A 23,949-nucleotide genomic window follows, 5' to 3' on the forward strand; every position below is an offset into this window, starting at 1 on the left:
ATATATCAACAACCATAACTATGATAAAATTGTTGCTTAATACCTGGACCTTAGAAACATTGATTTCACCTTGCCTAGAGAGCCCCCCTTAAGTCTTACAAAACAAAACTACATATTGATTACATATCAAGAATATATATTTTGACAAAATATTCTCCTAAATGAACAAATCTTGAGCCAAAGACTCCACCAAGTGTCTCTTAACTCTTAGAAAAGTGTAGCTTTGAGTTAATTCTTAAGTTCTCAATCCCAAACTCTCACATCATACTCCTTATGAATCAAATAATGTATCCACTTCTTCAAAGCTTGAACAATAGCATAGAACTCTTGATCATACATAGAATACTTCCTTTTAGCATCAATCAACTTCTCAATGAAGAAAGAAATAAGTTTACCCTCTTGACTCAACACAACTCCTATTGCACTCACACTAGTATCACAGTCAACTTGAAATACCTTATTGAAATTAGGAAAATCCAATAGAGACAACTCAATGACCTTTTGTTTCAAAGTTTCAAAACTCTTATCAGCTCCATGTGTTCACTTGAAATCCTTTTTATCTCCTCTCATAGTCTAAGTCGTAGCAATACAAACAAAACTAAAATTCTTTATAAACTTTATGTAGAAACTAGCCAAACCATGAAATGATCTTACCTCACCTACATTCCCAAGAGTAGGCCATTCCATAATTACTTTAACCTTCTCAAGGTCCATTCTCAAACCATCAGCTGAAATCACAAATCCCAAAAACATAATCTCCTCTTGCATAAATGAACACTTCTTCAAATTAATCAGCAACTTCTCTTTTAATCTCTGCAGTACTTGACTAACATGATCAAGATTTTATTCCCTAGTCTCACTTAAGATCAAAATATCATCCAAATAAACAATCAGAAACTAGGGTAAACTTTAAGAAACCCCCCTCCAAAAAAAGATATAAATTATTGGCCAATCTTTCATTATTTTGAAAATTATAATTATTTCTATTAGTGAATCTCTCATTTTTAAAAAATTGAATATTATTTATATTGGTGATTATTTGGGAATCATAATTTTTATTTATAAAATATTGATGAATCTCAATAATAAGAGGAATTTTATTAATCACCATGGAATATTACAAATCAAACTTGAATATTTTTTACCTCATGGATTATTATGAGGATCATTACATTATATTTTAAATCAATAGTGAAAACTAAATAGTGATGATATATCTGTAAACTAACTAATAATTATAATAATGATTGGTGAATTAATTATAATTTCTCAAAAAAAGTATAATGTTTAGGTGAGTCTAATATAATCATGTATCGAATATAGTGGCCAATCCTTGAGCTTAATTTTTTCAATAACATAAATTATTGAGCGATTTTAAATATTTTAGAGCTAAATTTTATATAAATGTGGCAATTTAGGTTGCCTTAAATATCAAATTATTAGACAAAAATTCTAAAATTAACCAATTGGTGAATATTAGCCACTAAAGATTACTCTGATCACAAACTTACTCAAGAGTCTTTTGAGAACGCCATTCATCAACCTCATGAAAGTACTAGGTGCATTAGTCAAACCAAAAGGCATAAAAAACCACTTATACAAACCATCTTTTGTCTTGAAAGAAGTCTTTCACTCATCGCCTTCTCTAATTTTGGTACATCACATGGACTTAAACTTTCTTTGATCAAACCTTTCTGCAACAACTCATGCACTTGTCTATTTTGTTCTTCATTTTATGTAGGTGACAATCTATATGGTTCTTTATTCAGAAAAATAGCTCCAGGAATCATATCCATACAATGACTTATGTTTCTAACTAGTGGTAAACCATCAAGAATATCCTCTACAACAATCTCCTTATACTCATTCAATAACCTTTCATACTATGTTGGCAATTGGCTAACACTATTAGCTTCTATTGTCACTTGACCTCTATCTATCACTCAATCATTCCTATATTATGTCTCTTGACCATCTCTACTATAGCTTAGCCCTCTAGGAATTACAACAAAACAAATTTGGTCCTTTTTCATCTCCTTCTCAAATTGTTTCCTATTAACCATGCAAACTCTAACAATAGTAAAATTCACTTCATCAGGAGCTTCAATTAAAGGCAGCAATATTTTATTTTTTCCATTCACCCAAAGTGTATATTTGTTTAGTCTACCATCATGCACAACATGTCTATCATATTGCCAAGGTCTACCGAACATAATATGGCAACAATCCATAGGCATAATGTCATATATAAATTCATCAAAGTAGTCAACAACTTTGAATTTTACAACACGTTTCTTACTTACAATTTATGCTCATTCTTGACCCATAAAACATGATAGGGTTTAGGGTGTCTCAACCTCTACAAATCCAACTTTTTAACCAACTCTTGTTATGCCAATTTTGCTGAGTTGCCACTCTCAATAATTACTTTGCAACATTTTCCTACCATCTTACATATGTTCTTGAAAAGACTTCTCCTTGGGACAAGTTCATCACCAACTATCTTATTAAAAAAAGTTCTCCTTGCCATCAAGTTTTCTCTAACCTTAGGTCCATAAGGTGAACCCTCAAGATCTCCTTGAATCACAACATTTCTATTACTTTGTTTATTTTCACCAGATTATCTACAATCAAAGGATCTATGCCCTTCTTTACCACATCTGAAATAATTACAATGAAAACATCTTCTAGAATAAGAATTACCTCTTCCTTGGTAACATCTAGTACCTCCTTAGTAAGAATTACCACCTTTGCACTCAGTCGTTTCCTTTACCTTCATTCTTCCATTCAGACTTGCCCTTATCTTGCACAAAATTGTTAGATCTTCCAACTTCTCCATAAAACCTACCTTTGCCTCTTTGGAATCTACCACCTCTACCTCTCTATCTTTTTTCATGCTTCTTTGTGAAGATATCCTCATCTTTTAGGGCATATTAATATGCTTCTTCCACACTTTCTAATTTCACAAAACTTATCTCATCTTAAATTCTAGATCTCAATCCATTAAGTACCTTGCAATTTTTTCAACCTCACCATCCACATGTCCAGATCTGATGTCGACTCTGTAGAATTCCTCAATGTACTCCTTCACAATTATGTCCTTTTGTCATAGATTTTATATCTTTCTCAACAAGATAACTTGGTTATTGACAGAAGGGACTTTTGTTTCACCTTGTTCAACATTTTCAACCATGTCCTAATCTTCTCATTTCCTCTTCTTTATCTATTAGTTTGTAAATGCTCACACCATGGTAAGGCATGATCTTTCAACCCAATGACTATAATATTCACCTTTCCATTATCAAGAGTTTTTTCAAACTCAAAAAACTTCTCCCTGTTAGAGATCTAATCCAACGCAATATTGGTGTCCAATTCTCCATCATAAGGAACAACTTCTACAATAGGTTTTGAATGTACCATAGATAATACTCTCAATAATCTTTCCTCATCTTAATCTTCTTCAGGTTCCAGATTTGGGTTTGGTGCAACTTCTTCATCATCACTCACATCATCAAGGTGCGCTCCTCTCCTCTAGGTTGTCTCCATATCATCTAATATGGCTGCAATTTGGCCCAACATGTCCATTATAGGAGTGTCAACATTTCTTGTACCTCGAACCATTTTGATAAACAAGTTCTTATAAGGTCATAACCCTCTGCCAGTTATAGGTCAAATTCATAGATCTTCCACCCTAAAACCAAATCCAATTTAGGGTTCTACATAATCAAATCTTCTTAAGGTCAAACCTCAAGGTCTTATACCACCTAATGCAAGGAGGATTTGAAATAGATAGGGTTAGAGGTACACCTAACTATCCAACCACCTCACTAAGTAAACACTATGAAAAAAAACAATAAAGAGAACAACACCAAGAGGAGAAGAAACAAAAACACTTTATTGATTCATAAAGTTATCAACATACATGCCCAATTGTAAGGCCATTTGGGTTACAATCAATGCAAAGATTCAACTTCAAGGTCCATGATCCAACTCAAGCTCACTCCTCCGGGAAAATTTTCTCCAAACTCTCTAAGGGATACCTAACCTAAACCTAAACACCCCTATTTATACTTTCCAAAATGACTTACAAAAGATTCTACATCATTACATAATAGAAGGTCAACCTTAAAATGGTTTTCACACATCTGAAGACAAGATCCTTACATTAAATTTACAATCCAAATTCAATACATAAGTCAACTCAAAATAGTCCAACTAATCACAAATAAACTCAGTCAAAGAAGGAACCGAGCATCAACAAACATTAGGTTCACTCGGATCACAAAGGAATGCTTGGCCAACATTGGATAGCTTGGTGCATATAGAACTCAACAATGACAACAACTCATCAACCACTAGAACTCAACACTAATAGGCATAGTGAACAAAGATGAGCAGGATAGAAAGGCAACCTAGGATCTCCCTGCATCAAATAAAATATTAAATAGGTGCTCAAAAAAGTATAAATTTGTCGCCACACACAACCTGAATATGGGAGGCTAAAAAGAAAGCTCACGACAGGTAGTACAAATGAATCCTTATTCTAAGGCAAAATGGAAAATTAAAGGCTGGCATCCTCTTGCATCAAGCTTAATTACCTTTCAAGCTTAATTTCCTTTGGAAACTTATCTATTTACTTATCTTTAATTTGCACTCTTAAATATTTTTCGTTTTTCTTTTTTTTTCCTTTTAGCAATGTTACTTCAAATTGTGTGTGTCAAAAAAATATCGGGTAATTTGAACTAACAATACACACCAAGTAAATCAGCAAAGGAAAATAATTATTAGTGAATAATTTAGGTTTAAGCCTTGGATAATTTTTTTGTTTTTTTTATCAATAAACAGCGAAGGCCTTGAATATTTTATTAATAACAAGCTAATTTACATCAGATTTTCTCCATTCAAATGGGCACTAGTAGGAAAGAACAGAGAAGAAAACCTCTAGTCTAGCCTGAGACTAATGTCCTTTATTGTTACATCATAAAAGGGGCATACCCCAATCAAATTACTTCATATTTTGTGATTACATCTAGGATTATTACATAATAATTTGATACATTCGTCAGTGATACTTTACTATTGTTGTGACCAATTTTAGATGAGCCAATCCTGCCACTGTACTTTACACTCCTCCCATTACTAAGAAATACACACTTCCCTACCTTCATGCCTTAGCAATCAAAAAAGGTTAGTGATTAAGTACAAACATTTTTTTTATTTAATCATAACCTTGGAAAGAAAACCAAATTTTCTCAAAGTGCCTATATTCTTTGATATTAGTCCTACATCATTATAAATATATTCATACCTTTACTTTCTCCTTGAAATATTGAAAATATTAGTGTTCGTTATCTTCCTAGCTAGACCTAGAACCTTGTCTATATAGATATGATTCTAAAATTTGATTTATTAATTCATTAAACTCATTAAATTACCTAAATAAGTCATGTTTAAGCACAGAATCTATATTTAACCATTCATATCAAAAGAGTTAGTATCAGACTGCAGCATTTTTAACTAGTCTCAAACATTATCATGAAAGTCAACCTATCATTGACTGAATAGATTACAGTTATGCATCAGTTTTCATTTCTAATCTCAACACCTCTAACCTGGCTGCTAAATTATCAGAAATTGTGCTAATAAAGAGTCCAAATTCTAACTCCTCCTTCCCTACCGCAAGTCATTTGATAATAATAATCCTTTCTTGTTGTATTTGTTGATGCTCCTTAGAGATGTTAGTATACAAGAAATTCTAAAAACTGATCATCCAAATCCATACTATCCATTCTACATTTTCCTAATAGTTCTCTTGCACTTCTTATGTAAAGTTATGCAAAATATCCACATCAAATTAATTATTTTCAATCTACCATGTATAGGCAACACTTTTAAACTAATATTGGTCAAGATAAACATAGCTAACATCATAAACTAAATAAGTTACTACTCATCTACATTCAACACTTCTGAGCTCAACACCTCAAACCCGAGTGCTTAAAAATCTACCATTGGGCTGACATTGATTCTAAGTCTTAGCCCATCAAATCCTATTAAAAAGGCATATGCAAGCATGGAGCCCATCAAAATTTGAATGTGGATATCCTTAAAGATGTAAAATTAATAAGTGAATTGAAACAACTAAACAACAACATCCATAGTAACCATACTACATTACAGCTCAATATTTCATAACTATATTGAGATTCAAAACTAGTGAGCATGAATACAGATAGAGTACGGAAAGAAAAGCCTTGGATAATTGATTGTTAATAGAGAAAAAGAATATTAACTATTTTACCAGTACTTACCTTGATGATAAAAACTTGATCGAAGATTTAGAATGATAATAAAAAAAAATTATATTTCTATTTGGAATATATTTTTACATAAAATTTAGTCTATAATTTTATTTTATTAGATTTTTTTCAATAAGTTAATTGCATTGTCGGATCACTTTGTTTATGTAGATTTAAATTTTGAAGTTAAATTAAAACTAAAATCTTTGCTCATTTATTTTTAAGGATTCTGAGTTTGGTGACAAATATTAAATAGAAAATAGAATGTCAAAAAATCAATGAAAATCATATTATCTATTGTTTATAATAAAACACTTGGAAACACAAGACTAAAATAGTATTGAAAATAAGACATGCATTATTAACTTTTTATAAATTTAGATTAATTTAACTTAAATACAAAAATAATTACCTATAGTAAAATACTGATAGAATAATAAATATAAATAAATAAACTCAAATTTTTCAAAATCTCTAAAAAATATTATAATCATTAAAGAAAAGTTTGATTTGGTTCTCAAAACTCACTTAATCTATAATATTTTTTTAAATCGACATGTATAACAATATTTATATAGTTAAATGTGTATCAAAGTAAAAAAATAAAAATTGATTTGACTAAAATACACATTTTATGAATTGTTATACATCATTATAATTTTACACAAATCATCAAAGTATTATATATGATCTTAATAATATTAATAAGTGTTATACTTATATACATTACATAAAATATATTTTGATATCAGTACCAAGATTCAGCTATGTCATTTATGAGTCAAACTCATTCACTCATATTTCATGAGTAGTGGCTTACACAAACCCATATCTCGTGACAATGAAAATAACACTTAGTACTCATTAAATCTAGGTGATGGTCATAGAGATGAAGGACTAGGACTTCCCAAGAGGTCACCCATCTGAGTATGATCTCAAGTGCACTTAACTATGGAGTTTCCTCCATAGTTGAACTCACTCTACTTGCAATCCCATTTGAAAAACCTTCACCAAGTGTTGTACATTATGAACCATTCATTAGGAACCCCCTTAATCATGTCAATTGATAAGTAGGGGATGCTTTCCATAGCAATTAAAATTTCACTATATTGCTACTAGGATTAAACTGTGTGGTTTTTTAGTCCAACTCGTTGACCCATATTTCATGAGTAGTGGTTTACACAAATCCATCTTCCATGAAAATGAATAGAACACTTTGCACTCATTGGATCTAGGCGACTCTCACTGAGGTGAAGCACCGAGAATTCATGCAAGGTTATCAATCCCAATACTACCCCAACTTGAGCATGCTTAACTATAAAGTTTCCTCCATGATTCTACCTACTCTTCTTGTAACCCCATTTTCAAAACCTTGACCAAGTTTTGTGCCTTATGAATGATTCATCAGAAATCCCCTTAAACTCATCAATTGATAATTCATAGCAATTTAAATTGTGATATTTCTACCAAGAATCAACTTTGTTGTTTTTGAGTCAAACTCATTGACCCATATTTCATGAGTAGTGGTTTACACAAACCCACCTCTCATGACAATGAATAAAAGGCTTACCACTCATTTGATCTAGGTGAAGCACAGGGACTCTATGAGGTTACTAATAAAATAATACAAATTATATTTAACTATCGGCTAGTACATTGCACCCTTTTTTAGTGCAACTACTACTTAGTCTATTTTATGCTCATTAAATTGGGTAATTTGATGGAATACTCTTAAAGTATTGTGTAGTAAGATTAATGTGAGAAAAATATGTATGTAATTTGGTGGTATTGTTCATCTAATTGATATAAGTAATTAAATTTATTTAAAATCTTATATATATAGTGTTCATAATTGAATTAATTATTGAACATTATATTAGAACATTTATAATTAGGATTAAACTTAAGACCATGATTAACTTTACAAATTTGTTATATATTTGTTTGAAAATTAACTTTGACTTATTTTTTCTTTCATATTTTTGGTAGAATGAGTTAGACTAGAATTAATTAATTTTTATCTTAAAAAGAATATCATAAATAAATCTAACTCTACCATTAGAATTTTTCTATATTGGTATTTAATTAACATAGTCTCACCATTAAACATGATGGTTATTTAGCCATTCATAGATTTCAACAATTAGAATAAAATGACCTTCAATTTGATCAATTATTCATAATGGAAGTAGAATTTTGTTGATTGAACTTAGATGATTTGCATAAAAATAAATCAACACTAAATTCTATTTGTTGATAATTAGATTACAAGCATTGCGTGAAAAAAAGATTGTTTAAGTGTTAATACTCTATCTTTAAAATTTAACATATAATAAAAGTTAGAATTAATGTTCTCTCATTACCCTTATTTTTATTTAATGATTTTCTAATTAATTAGAAAAAGCAACATGGCTAATTATATTACATTTATATATTCAATATAACTTAGTTAAATTAAAGGTCACCCCAACTCCTCTAATCTTGGATGGGTCAAAGTAAATTTTGATGGCTCATCTCTTGGTAATTCAAGATAAAGGGAGGGGGTGGTCTCAAAAGTGATATGTTGGGTAACACCGTGGCAACATTTTTTGTCAACCTAGAAGCCTAGAATACGCATGTTGTTCAAATGTTTTCTTCTTTTCACGGTGTTTTTCAGAAATCACGTGGGGATTCAAGAAAACCATAGTTGAAGTTGACATTAAGAATGCAACTTATGATATTGATAAGAAATTATAGTCTAAAATGGGAAACAACTAACATTATTATAAAATCCAAAGATCTCCTTGATATGGTGGATATGTTTATGTACTAGCACATCTATGACGAATGGAATGAGGATGTTAATAGGCTGGTGATGATGGATCACTTTACCCAAAATATTATTACTTGGTATGCCGCCCAAGATATTCCCCATGTGGTTCATGTAGAGATCATGAAGTATTGCCAAGCTTGGAAATAATGGTACTTTCCTTTAAGTTTTAATGACGATGAGAAATTATTTTCACATTGCTATGAGTTCAAGAATTGGGTTTTACTCTCCTCCTATGTAATAGTTTTCCATTTCTTTTTGTCCTATCTTTGTTCTTAAGGTTGTATCTATATTTGTAATATTGGGGGAGATCTTAATTAGATTGACCTAGATTATTATGATAAGTCCAAATATAAATCAACCCTATATCTCAGTATCTGAGTAGGTCACATGGACTAGTATGCAGAGGAAATGAAGGCTTTTAATCTGAACCTGGCAGAGAAGTTTTCTGAACCATGGAGTGAGGGAAGGGCTAACATCAATGGAGTGTATTTTGTGGTTTCCAAGGAAACATTGGTTGTAGTCACATGTCTTTTAGCTGAAGGAAAAGGATTGCCCAAAAACTCTAATAGACACAATAAGATGGATTTGAAGCATTTTCTTGGCTCTAGAGAGAACATCCCTAGGTTGTAAAATAGTTTTAATGGGCACAAGCTTCCTAGAGAGTGCAAAGATGTCCAAATGATGCTCATCAAATTCATAACTATGGAGGGAAGATTCAAGTGATTCCATTCTCATCTCTTCCCTATTTTAAATCATTTTTATTGTGATGTTAAATATATTTGTCCACTCTAAATTTTCTCCTTTGTGTCTCAGCCTATGTCCAAAGTGAAAAATAAGGGAGATTTATTTTAATCTCATATTGGTTTTAACAATTGAGTGTCTATACACTTAACTCATTTACTTGGTTCATGCCGAACAAGTAACATATACCGAGCACAACATATAAGTTAGTGCATGGCAAGTAAATAGTGAGTGTCAAGTCACTCTTATGCCGAGTCACTCAAGTGTCAAGTAGATAGTATGTGCCAAGTTATTCAGGAGTCAAGCAAGCAATGCATGTCAAGTCATTTAGATGCCGAGTGACAATATTGAAGCCACAGTATGTGCCAAGCACCAGGGACTTCAAATGCTGAGTAACACAGTTTTGTCATAGTTGTTTGTATTGGCACAAACTACTATGTAAATCATTTTTGGGCTGACTTAAGGATTGAATTATGATTTTTTTTTATAAGGACGAATCTTAAGTGGGAATCCCTATGTATTATATGCATCCAATCAAGTAAAGGGAAGGTTTAAGCAACAATATGGATGAATCATAGATGTTGGTTCATACCTAACCCTAAGTCACCTATGTCTTCTTAAGGAGGAAAAATCCTAAACTTCTTATGAGTAGAGAGGGAATGAATGAATGATCAAGGAGAGTTTTGCATGCACAAAGCAGAACATTCATGGTGACCAAGGCATTATGATCTGAATTGAATTGCAAAATCGGTTAAAGGAGAAAAAAGGAAGGAAATAGTGAATAGAAGAGAGACATATGATCAAGAAGGATCAAGTACATAACATAATAGAGATGATCTGTCATCAAGCATTAGAGTGCTAATTGCAGGATCATTGCTGAGACATTCTAACAGGTGGATCAGTTAAATCTCTTAACAGAGTAGTCTTGATAAGCTATATTGAAATCCTCTAACAAGGTGCTTACTTAATTGTGAGATGAAGTCCTTTAACTAGGAACACTTCTAACAGGGTGTTGAAATCCTTTAACAGGGTGAGACCTAACAACCTTTGTAAGCTTTTAATAGGGTAGACCTTTCATAGGGTAGATCATGGTTCACGATCAAACATTATAACCTTCATTGGATACACTTTATTACTACAATAGTGAAGATTTGTGGGTGTCATCCCCACCCCAGTTTTACCTTCTCATTGGAGGGTTTCTGGGTAATCCTACCATGTGTCATATATGTGTGAATGCTTACTTTTTTACATACATTATATGTACATTCTTTACATGGTATTTTAGTTTACTTATTGAATATGTGAGATGGATGTCTTGTGAATGTTTTATGGGTTAAAGTTTAAAGCACTGATTCACACCCCCCCCCCAACCTCTTAAAGTTTACCTTTCCTATTTTAATTCCAACAATTTCCCCATTCATTATTGGTGTATTCTCTATCTTTATAACTTCCACGTTTCCCTAACTCCTCATACTAGACCTAACTTATTTCTCTTTGTGGAATTAAATAACCCTAAATTTACCCATATCCACTTGATAGCCCAAATTCTTCCTTCTCCCAAGTCCACCAAAGTCAAACTCTTGAGGAAAGTCAAATAAAAAGCCCTCAGTATTGAGAATCCAAAAAAAAATATTATGGTTGTGTCATCTTGATTAAATGAGTTGACCTAGACTCTTGAATCTTTTGTTGTTGATTCCTCTCCTAGTCTAGTAACCCATGTTTTGACTTCTTATAGTTACTTGGGAGATAATGTCACCCCTAAAAATATTACTGCTTCCATGACAAAGAAGAATTCATCTACAATGGATCTTTATGAGAGTATGTGCAGGATGATGGTCAACCAAACTATGGCCTTAAGTTGTAGTGAAAAACCAACAAATCAGGGTTATGTTAACTTGACATGTAATTTTAAAGTAGTTATGGGATTTATATCAAAAATTTGTAAGAAAAGAATCTATAGGAAATTGAATTTAATTTCTACACTACTAGGCCTTATCTATAGAAAAAATTATTCAATTTATCAAAATTTTGGATTTTAACATAGTACTACAAAAATTTCAAGGTGAAAATAAAAAGTAAGCATATGTTTGACCACCTTAATCAAAATCAAATGATAATATTTTTTTATATAATTATAGATTAAAAAAGTAGACTCATGCCCGGATGTGATGCATATTTTAGTTATTTTTATTCCAAATAAATAATTAAATATGGATTTTCTACTATAACATTCATAGAATTAAAAAAAAATCGTGTCTAACCACCTTAACTAATTGAAAACTTTACAAAATTAATTATTATTTTTTTCTTATACAAGGTGAAGCATAGAACGTGACGCAACTTTTGGATTTCAAAAATGTTATACCATTTGAAAGTTATGGGTATTTTTCAATCAATATGTCAATCAGCAGTTTACAAACATCTTCATTAAAAATTAACTAATAAATACTTATTGAACTTGGAATTTGACAGCAATTATATTGATGGAATCTTGAGAACATTATAAACAAACCCTTTTCATTTCACTGAATTTTGATGAAAAAAATATTGTCAAATGGCTACTCAAAGTCTAAATGTCATTGAAACATGTCTCAAACACATTTTTTGAGTTGACCAAATAGGTTTGGTAAATGCCAAGCCTAATCGGGTACCTGATACTAAATAGGGTACCCGATGTGAAATTGGGTACCCAAAAAGTGGAGGCCAATTTTTTTTCCAAAGATTCATAGCCCAAAATTTGGAGGGAAACCAAAATTTGGGAAGTGTGGACATCATTATTATTATTGACTATAATTACTATATATGATTATTATTACTAAATAAAAAAATAGTAATATATATAATAATGATTATTATTATTATTTACTATTATTATTATATAGATCAGATTGTGCTACAGTTAGAGACTCATAAAAATGCATTCATTCTAGAGCTCTGACTCTAGTACATGTACCATTTGGACATGACAGCTAGCTTGCTTTTGTCCTAGTTGTTTTCAATGTGATTGGGATAACTATGATTCAAGTGAATGGGTGGACACATGGGCTCCACATTATCTTACTCCATTGTCTATCATACCCTCTATAAAAAATGATGACATGGAAAGTTCACTTGAGCATAACCATCTATTAGATCTTCTTTGGCCAGGGCATGTCTTTGCATTGCTAGCACCACAGGGGAATGATGAGAAATTAGATTATTGGTTAGCACTATATGTAAGAGGTAAACAAAAGCTTGCACAACTGATCAAGATGATGATGGATTCACATATCCTATTAGTTTAGTTGTTGTTGCTAGAACATGGTTGCGGACATACATGCTTAGAAGGAATGGAATTCCTGCATTTGAAGACTATCAGAAGCACAAAAGAATTCTCATATATTCACATCTTATTATAGCAACAAATGTGAAGTTGTTGAAGCATCAAGGAAGACCAAAAGTAAAAAAACTTTTTACTACTACTAATGTTGATCATGAAGCCCTATTAAAGACCTTAAAATAAAGAGAGGGCCCTACATGAACACTTGACTAGGTATATTTACTTCTTATGTTCTTTTGTTCATAATGATTTTTGATAGTTGTGTATTGATGCAATAATGATGAAACACTTGAGATATTGAAAATGTAAACTTGTTGATTTAATGTAAGAAACAAAGATGTTTTTACTTAATGCAATTTATTTAGAGGGACCTAAAAAATGATGATTTTAATACATACTAACACCAAACTTGCACTGTGCCCAATGCTAAAAACTTGAGAGAGGTAAAAATTAATTTTTTTACTTAATACTAACCCTAGTGAAACTCTTCTTCTGGCCATGGAGAGCCTCCATCATTCATGGCCACCCCGTACCAGAGAGTCTCCAAGGTGCTTTAAGTGCATTTCGAGGTTGATTTTTTGAGGGTCATAACTCGAATCTCATTGGGGATGTAGATGAAACATAAAATGATATAAGATGGTAATGTCAAGGCCTATAATAACCTATCTCATTTTTTGAGAGATCACATTCCGTTTGGATTTAGCATAGCGATCTCGCTCGATGCTAAAATTTGCATTATGCCTCAGTTCATAGGTGCATCATTGCGTACCTCTGAAACTACTAATCTTGGCATTGAATTGTTAGTGCCATTAGCTCTAGATGGGTGAGTGAACCCTAGAGACACTTTTCTTCTAGTCATAGATAGCCTCCATCATTCACGGCCACCCCATATTGAAGAGTCTCCAAGGTGCTCAGAATGTGTTTCGAGGTTGATCTTTTGAGCAGTGTAACTTGGAGCTCATGGGGCCTATCGATGAAATATCAAATATTATAGGATAGACATACTAAGGCCTAGAATAACTTATCTCATTTTTAAGAGATTTCATTCCATTTGGATTCGACACAATGATCTCGCTTGATGTCAAAACTCACAGTGTGCCTCAGTTCATACGTGCATCATTGTGTAACTTTGAAACTAGTGATGTTTGCATCAAATCACTAGTTCCATTAGCTTTGGATGGCCTAATGAACCCTAGTGACACCCTTGTTGCATCCAATGAGAGCCATTATCATTTACAACCACCCTGTACTAAAGAGTCTCTAAGGCGCTCTAAGTGCATTTCAAGGTCAATCTTCTGAGGGTCATAACTCAGAGTTTGTCAAAGCTATCAATGAAATGTCAAATGCTACATGATGGTTATGCCAAGGCCTATAATAACCTATCTCATTTTCAACAAATCACATTCCATTTGGATTCGGCACAATGATATCACTCGATGCCAAAACTCACAGTGTGCCTCAGCTCATAGGTGCATCACTACATAGCTTTGAAACCATTGATCTTAGCATCAAATTTTCAACACCATTAGCTTGATATGGGAAAGTGAACCCTAGTGACACTCTTGTTCTAACCATGGAGAGCATCCATCATTTGCGACCACCTCGTACCGAAGAGTCTCCAAGGCACATTGAGTGCATTTCAAGGTCAATCTTCTAAGGTTCATAACTTAGAGCTCATGGGGGCTATTGATGAAATTTTGAATGCTATGGGATGCTCATGTTAAGGCCTACAATAACCTATCTCATTTTCAAGAGATATCTTTCTATTTGGATTTGGTACAATGATCTCGCTCGATGCCAAAACTCGTAGTGGGCCTCAACTCATAGGTGCATCACTACATAACTTTGAAACTATTGATCTTAGCATTGAATCATCAGTTTCATTAGCTCTAGATTGGTGGGTGAACCTTAGAGAGACTCTTCTTTTGGCCATGGAGAGCCTCCATCATTTGCGACCACCCCATACTAAAGAGTCTCCAAGGTGCCCTGAGTGCATTTCGAGGTCAATCTTTTGAGGGTCATAACTTAGAGCTCATGGGGGCTATCAATGAAACATAAAATGCTACAAGATAGTCATGCCAAGACCTACAATAATCTATCTCATTTTTGAGAGATCACATTATGTTTAGATTTCGCATAGCAATCTCGCTTGATCCCAAAATTCATAGTGTGCCTCAGTTCATAGGTGCATCACTGTGTAACTTTGAAACCGTTGATCTTGGCATCAAATTGTCAATACCATTAGCTTTGGATGGGTAGGTAAATCCTAGTGACACTCTTCTTTTGGCTATGGAGAGCCTTCATCATTTGCAACCACCCTGTATCGAAGAGTCTCCAAGGTGCTCTTAGTGCATTTTGAGGTTGATCTTCTGAGGGTCATAACTCAAAGCTCGTAGGGGCTATTGATGAAACATTGAATGCTAAAAGATGGTCATGCTGAGGCCTAAAATAAAATATCTCATTTTCAAGAGATCACATTCCATTTGGATTTGGCATAGCGATCTCGCTCAATGCCAAAACTCATAGTGTGCCTTAGTTCATAAGTGCATCACTATGTTACTTTGAAACTGTTGATCTTGGCATCAAATATTTGGTGCCATTAGGTCCAAATTGGTAGTTGAACCCTAATGACACTCCTCTTCCAGCCAGAGAGAGCCTCCATCATTCATGACCACCCTGTGCTGAAGAGTCTCCAAGGTGCTCTAAGTGTGTTTCGAGGTTGATCTTCTAAGGATCGTAACTCAGAGCTTGTGGGGGCTATCAAAGAAATGTCAAATGCTATAGGATGACCATGTTGAGGCCTATAATAAACTATTTCATTTTTGAGAGATCACATTCTATTTGGATTCAACACAACAATCTTGCTCGATGCCAAAACTCACAGTGTGCCTCAGTCCATAGGTGCATCACTGTGTAACTTTGAAACCACTAATCTTGGCATCAAATTGTCAATGTTATTAGCTCTTCTTCCAACCATGGAGAGCCTGCATCATTCACTGCCACCCCATACTAAAGAGTCTCCAAGGTGTTCTTAGTGCATTTCAAGGTCAATTTTTCAAGGGTCATAACTCAGAGCTCATGGGAGCTATCAATGAAATGTTGAATGCTAAAAGATGGTCATGTGAAGGCTTGGAATTACCTAACTCATTTTCAAGAGATCACATTCTATTTGGATTCAGCATAGCGATCTCGCTTAATGCCAAAACTTATAGTATGCCTCAATTCATAGGTGCATCACTACGTAACTTCAAAACTGCTAATATTGGCATCAAATTGTCAATACCATTAGCTCCAGATGGATGGGTGAACCCTAGTGACACTCTTCTTCCAACCATGGAGAGCCTCCATCATTCACGGCCACCTCGTACCGAAGACTCTCCAAGGTGCTCTATGTGCATTTCAAGGTCGATCTTCTGAGGATCATAACTTAGAGCACATGGGGGATATTGATGAAATGTCAAATGGTATAGGATGATCATACCAAGGCCTACAATAACATAACTCATCTTCAAGAGATCACATTTTGTTTGGATTCGGCACAATAATCTTGCTCGATGCCAAAACTTGTAGTGTGCCCCAATTCATAGGTGCATCACTGCGTAACTTTAAAATTGTTGATCTTGGCATCAAATCATTAGTGCCATTAGCTCTAGATGGGTGGGTGAACCCTAGTGATACCCTTGTTTTTTTTGCTGAGAGACTCTATCATTCGCGGCCACCCTATACTGAAGAGTCTCCAAGGTGCTCTAAGTGTGTTACGAGGTTGATCTTCTGAGGGTTGTGACTTGGAGTTCGTGGGGGCTATCGATGAAAAATCAAATTCTACAAGATGATCATACTAGGGCCTAAAATAACCTATCTCATTTTTGAGAGATCACATTCTATTTTGATTCAGGACAACGATCTCGCTCGATGCCAAAACTCATAGTGAGTTCATAGGTGCATCACTATGTAACTTTGAAACCGCTAATCTTGGCATCAAATTGTCAATTTCATTAGCTCTAGATGGGTGGGTGAACCCTAGTGACACTTTTCTTCGAGCCATAGATAGCCTCTATTGTTTGCGGCCACCCCGTACCGAAGAGTCTCCAAGGTGTTCTAAGTGTATTTTGAGGTCGATCTTCTGAGGGTCATTACTCAGAGCTCATCGAGGATATTGATGAAATGGTGAATTCTATAGGATTTTCATGTCAAGCCTTATAATGAGCTATCTCATTTTTGAGATATCACATACCATTTGGATTTGGCATAGCAATCTCGCTTGATGCCAAAACTTGCAGTGTGGCTCAGTTCATAGGTGCATTACTGCATAACTTTGAAACCACTGATCTTGACATCAAATTTCTAGCATAATTAGCTCCAAATGGGTGGGTGAACCCTAGTGACACTCTTCTTCTAGCCAAAAAGATCCTCCATCGTTCGCATCCACCTTGTACCAAAGAGTATCCAAGGTGCTCTAAGTGTGTTTGGGTAGGTGAACCATAGTGACATCTTAAGGGATTGTAGAGATCATTTCAAATTAAACATATATGATATCATTTCAAATTAAAAATTTCTTAAAAATTTGATAATAAAGATTGTTAAAATGTTATTCACAAATTATTGCATTTGAATCGAATATAACAAACATGATTAAAATGAATGATATTCCATAAACATGAACAATACACATGATCGGCAATAAATTGAACAATACTATACTAAATTAATTTGTATATCATTGTTACAAAAATGAAAAATATATATATCAAAATACATGTATCCATAGACAAATTATGAAAATATATATCAAAATACATAGATCCATATACAAAATATGGCTGATCATGCCATCGAAATGTGTATAATATCAATGTTTCTGTATACAATGTGGCATATGCCATCTCAAAATGTCTCATGACACATCCTATGACAACTATACTATCCTATGCTGCTAGTGGATGATCAAAATGCAGCCTCTTCATTACACTAGGTGGGTCAGATGCCTTCTACATAAACCAAAAAGGAAAACCCAAAGTTAGCCTACTAAATTTATATGATTCTATGTATCTAACATTGACTTACTCAAATGCATAATGATCATTTTTCTAATGAAGATTTATAGTATTAAAATTTCATCATAAATACCTCTCTCGTCAATCTCCTGCACCAGTCAGGAGTCCTCTCATATGTCCTCAGCAATGCTTGAACCTCGTTGATTGTGGCTTGTATATGTTCAAGTATGTTTGTCAAATGAATCTACAACTTAAAATATAATATTATAATTCATAAAATAATAAATTTATAATATATGATCAAGAATTCAAACTACAACTTAACTCTATCAACTCCTCCTCTGTATATAATGGATGCATCATCAAAGATTAAAAAAACATCTGGCGTCCAACTTCTTGTGCACTAGGTGTTTCCCATGAGATACAAAATACTAGTTTTTAATATCACCAAAATTAGTTTTGGATTTATTTATGAAAAGAAGAAAAATAATAAATAAATGATATGTATACATATGATGGGGCTCTCACTATGAATGGAAATGCTAGAGGGTCTACGATGTCGAATCTGCCTAGACTCATCACTAGTAGACATGCCCTATACAACAAAGAATGTAATTAAATCTCATTACTAAAAACATTTTACAAGAACGTATTGATTTTATTTTTTAAAGAAAAAGTGGCATATTCACCATATTTTATTAATAAACTAGTTCAATAACTCCCCTATGGAAGAACTAGGAAGAAACCTCAGGATCATAGTTATATACAAGTATATATTAGAATACAAATAGTTACATATGCATTGACAAGAGATGTCAAATTGGCACATAGTCCTATTCCTAACATTCCCCATATTCTAAGAAATGTAATTGATATACAATACACAAGAAGACCATGCATATCAAAACCCAATAATTACTTCATACATCAAAAAAACCCTGCTTTAGAAATTTAGACAAAATCTTATGAAGAAGCCATCAAAATTTTAGACACAATAAAAAATGGAACATTTATTCAACCATGTTCATCAAACCCCAATCCTTAGCCAAAGACATTGAAACGTGTGGGGACCAATCCGAAGGATCTAAACCAGTAGCCACCACAAGATCTGATGATGATGGATGCAAAGAATATTCCACATGTGAAAAGCCAAAAATCCATCCACAATCATAGGCCAAAGCTTGAGGATGAGGCATAACATGGTCAGTGGCCTATGTAAATTATTCTTCCAACTAAGATACAAAACCCAAGCCCGAAGGTTGAGTATTGAGATCTAGCACTGCATCAACTAACCTTGGTGAATTCCCACTATTGATAGGGCACAAATGAACTAGCATTGTTGGCCAAGGTGATGTAGAGCTAGGAAATTCAAGTGAATCTAGAAAAAGTACGTAGCTTATCACACACCAAAAGTACTATTCCCACATCATATGGGATATTGTAACTATGCACCCAAAATCCTCAAAAACTAACAAATATTTAAGTTGTCAATTTCAAACTCCACTTATGATGAAGAGGTTGTCATGTCCACACAAACTAGGGCTTGTAGTCTTGTGTCTTGCTTAATGATTTTAGTAGGTGCCAATGACATCATATCATATCCATCACATGCTCTATTAGCAAGATAATATTTCATTGCATTCCCCTCATGAAGGGTATGGGATATGTATATTTCTTCGAAGGAATCTAATAGGAACCAGATTTGTCAGAAGATATATCCTAACTACCAATAGTTTGTTTCCCATTTTATGTAGTTATTAATAATGATCAAGGAATCCCCCTCTACTTGTAACCTTTTGAATCTACCTACTTTAGCCAGTGTGAGGCTAATGAATAACCCCTAGGCTTCAGCCATATTGTTTGTACTGCAAGGAAGAGGGAAAAATTGCAATGCTTTAACTCCATGATGATCCCAAATACACACCCCTGCACTTGATTCACTAGGTTTCCCTCTAGAGGATCCATCAAAGTTTAGTTTCACAATACCTTCTACTAGAGGAATCCAATGAATCAGCTTACAATCTAGTGGTTTAGAATTATGGTTTCACTAGCACTAGCCAAATGGCACATGAATATGTTTTCATTCCCCTGCAATCACACTATCCCAATTTCTCATACGTAGATTACATTTAAGCTCTAAATGGATGGAATTCACCACTTCGAATATTGATTTTTCCAAATTAGTTAGTATTGCTTCAATTGTAGAGGATGTCTTACAAAATATTCTTTTATTACGCTCCCACCAAATTGCCTACACAACCAATTCTTGGATACATGTCCATAATGCAAAGAATAGAGAATCTAGGTATAATTCTAGCCAAGACTAAAACAAGTCCTAGAGATTTTTTGGAAAATGCATTGAATAGTGAATTTTTCTCAATACAAAAATCTAGCAATGTTGTGCAAATGAGTAGGATAGGAATAAATGGTCTACACTTTCTGAATCTTGTCCATAGAGGATGCAATTAAAAGGTTGTGTAATCCTTAGTTTGTGTAATCTATCACTGGTTAAAATCCTATTTTTCAATGCTAACCACGAGAAACAACCTACTTTGGGAACTATTAAATGACTCCAACAAAATGTGAATGCCCTACAAGGGGGAGAATTTACTTCCTACTATTGGATGATGTTATACCCATCCTTGATATTATAGTTTCCCTCGCTCCTAGGAACCCAAAGCACCTTATCATCTAAATTTGATAAATACACTACTTTTTCTGAAAATATTTTTTGCAATAATTGGCCATGTAGGAGGGGAAGATTCAATTCTGATGGATCTTTCCAAATCAATTTTCTTGAATGAAGTGAAACAATAGAAAAAAAAAATTATCAGGAGTGACCCCCACATGTCTTCTGTTGTACTAATCAAGTTATCCACACCTTCCATCTTACTTAGTGGCAAAGCCCCATTCCATGAGTCATTGCCAAAATTTAATTTGATACCCACTATTAACTTCCCAAGAGATGTGACTAGTTACAATCTCCCTTGATGTCATCATGAAATCCTATATTGTTGATCCTCTCGAAGGGTCAAGGATGGTCAGGACTCTAGCCAGATTATTATTATATAGATATTTTTGCTACATAATTTGACACCAATTGTTGTTGGGCTTAGTGTACATTTTCCAAACTTGTTTTCCACCAAATACTTTGTTCCTTTTGTGAAGATCATGGATCCCAACACCACCAAGGTTTTTTGTATGTGCTATACAATCTAGTGAAACAAAGGAATTTTTCTTTTCTCCATTCATATTAGACATCCATAGGAAGTCTCTCAAAATTTTCTAAATGGATTTGATGACTGAAGAAGGAGCTTTGAGTACTAAAAGATAGTAATTTGGAATTTTTGAGAGCACTATCTTAATGAGAAGGATTCTACTTAAAAGGGACAGCCACCTGGCTTTCCATGCAACCACTCTTGATTTTATTCTATCAATAATGGGTGTCTAGTAGCTTGTTCGATTGGCACCTACAAAGAATGAAATTCCTAAATAGATTGATGGAAAAAAATCTACTGTGAAGCCAAGAATATTGACAATCTTGTTGGCTATTATCTAATTTGTATTGAACAAGTAGATCTTAGATTTCTACAAATTCACTTTATGATTTGAAATTGATGTGTACAAATATAAAGATTATTTAATGTGTTTTCCTTCTAATACCAAAGAGACTCCAAACAGAAGGGTGTCGCCCGCGAATAAGGTATGACTGATGAAAATGCTTGTGTACTAATACTTGCACCTTTCCAGAGCCCTATTGCCTACTTGTGCTAAATGTGTCTACTAAAAGATTCAACCATAAGTATAAAAAGGAGTGGGTATAATGAGTCTCCTTGCCAAACCCTTGTGTAGATGACAAGAATCCCATAGCAACTCCATTTATCATAATTGAAAACTAGGCCCCTGATACACAGGATCATGCTGGAAATATAGGAGTAACTAAGAGGAGGGTGAATCAGTTACCACTAAAATAAATCCCAGATCCCTTAGATGTCAACAATAAAATTTAAACTAAAAAACTAATTACTATTGTTACTCGATAAACACACTGAAAATTTTGTAACTCAATAAATGCAGAGTGTGAATTACTTTTAGCTCATCTTAAAATATTAATAATTAATTTGCAAGCACAAGAGAAATAACATGAACACATGAGACACCAAGATTTAATGTGGAAACCCAATATGGGAAAAATCACCAATGTAACTAGTTACTATTTTTCACTCTTCTAAAGTGAGCCCTGTTAGGAGCCAACTCGGTTAAAAGTTACAAAACAAACTATTAGGTGTGACCTTTTTAGAGGATTTAATCACCCTATTAGGAGTGGCCTTGCAAGAGGTCTTAAAACAATTTAATGGAACAGTCACCTTGTTACAGGATTTACAACTGGCTATTAAACCAATTCTATTAAGAAATTTTAGATCACTGCTGCAATGGTTAGAGAGTAACAATGAAATGACTTGATTGTGATGCAACTGAATTGCTGAATCCAAATCTCTATTTTTCTCAAAAACTTGATCCTTTTTTATTGAATATTACTTTTCCGCTCCACAAGGATATCTTCTCATCTTTCAAATTCGCTTTCAAACTTTCATTCTTAATTCACTCAATACACTTCCATACTATTGAAAATCACAACTTGACCTTATATTTATATCGTCCAGATTCTCAAGTTGGCTCAATACAAATTATAATGACCAATAATTATTACTCTAGTTGGCTAGAACCAATACTTTGAAATAATTAAGCTTCATATACCAAAACAACAAAATCCTTCATTAGCCAACCCTGATTGGTAAACACTAGTTCTGAAACAATTTCTTGAGTTAACCAAAAAAAGCTTGGTTAACACTGTGAACTTGCACAAATCCTTTGGCAACCGAGTGAACTCAGTTATTACTAACTCTGACCAACTTTCCTTTTTTAACCATGAGAACTCAATTAATACTGCTTGTGTAGAGTAATCTTTAGGAATGCTTGGTAGATAAGAAAAACTAACTTGTTGACCAAGTGAGCTTGGTAAGCACTAATTGACAACTGATATGACATTTTTGTAACATCAAAGACAATACACAATTAGACAATTGTATCCAACAATATCCCTCTTTGTCATTGATGGAAACACAACATGTCATAGCACAATGAAATTTCTAGAGAAAGAATAAAGTAAGGAATATATCCTTAGTTTCATTCTGATTCTCATCATGAGAAATCCCTCTATCATTGTGAGCTCCTTTCCTATCTTCATATTTCTTCCTCTATTAGAAAATTCTTTTTCTTCATAAAGTTTCTATGATAGCAAACTTCTCCCTCTTACTGAAGACTTCTCCCTCTTAGAGAAATTTCTTATGAGATATGACAGTATAACTTCTACCTCTTTGAAAACACATGCCAAAGACAACACATACCAAATTAGTATCAATTCACCTTGAGTACTGATTCATATGAAATATTCTTTTAACTATGTAGCATCAATTTATTGATCTTCAACTAGGTTTCTATTGATGCATCACTAAAACTTTACTTAGTGAGCTTTAGATTGGGGAATGACCCCTAACTTACCTCTTAGATATAGGAATGCATCCTTAGGTAATGGCTTGGTATATATGTCTACAATCTATTCTTTTGTATGGACATATTTCAGTCTAATTTCTTTCTCCTGCACCAATTCTCTAACAAAATGATATTTTATAGCAATGTGCTTAGTTTTGGAATGGATCATTGGGCTCTTTGATATGCTAATTGAGCTGGTATTATCACAAAACATGACAACTGGCTCTTTGA

The sequence above is a fragment of the Cupressus sempervirens genome, chromosome 1 (assembly GCF_028749045.1).
Source record: "Cupressus sempervirens isolate cs-2001-9-10 chromosome 1, ASM2874904v1, whole genome shotgun sequence".
NCBI classification, from domain to species: Eukaryota; Viridiplantae; Streptophyta; class Pinopsida; order Cupressales; family Cupressaceae; genus Cupressus; species Cupressus sempervirens.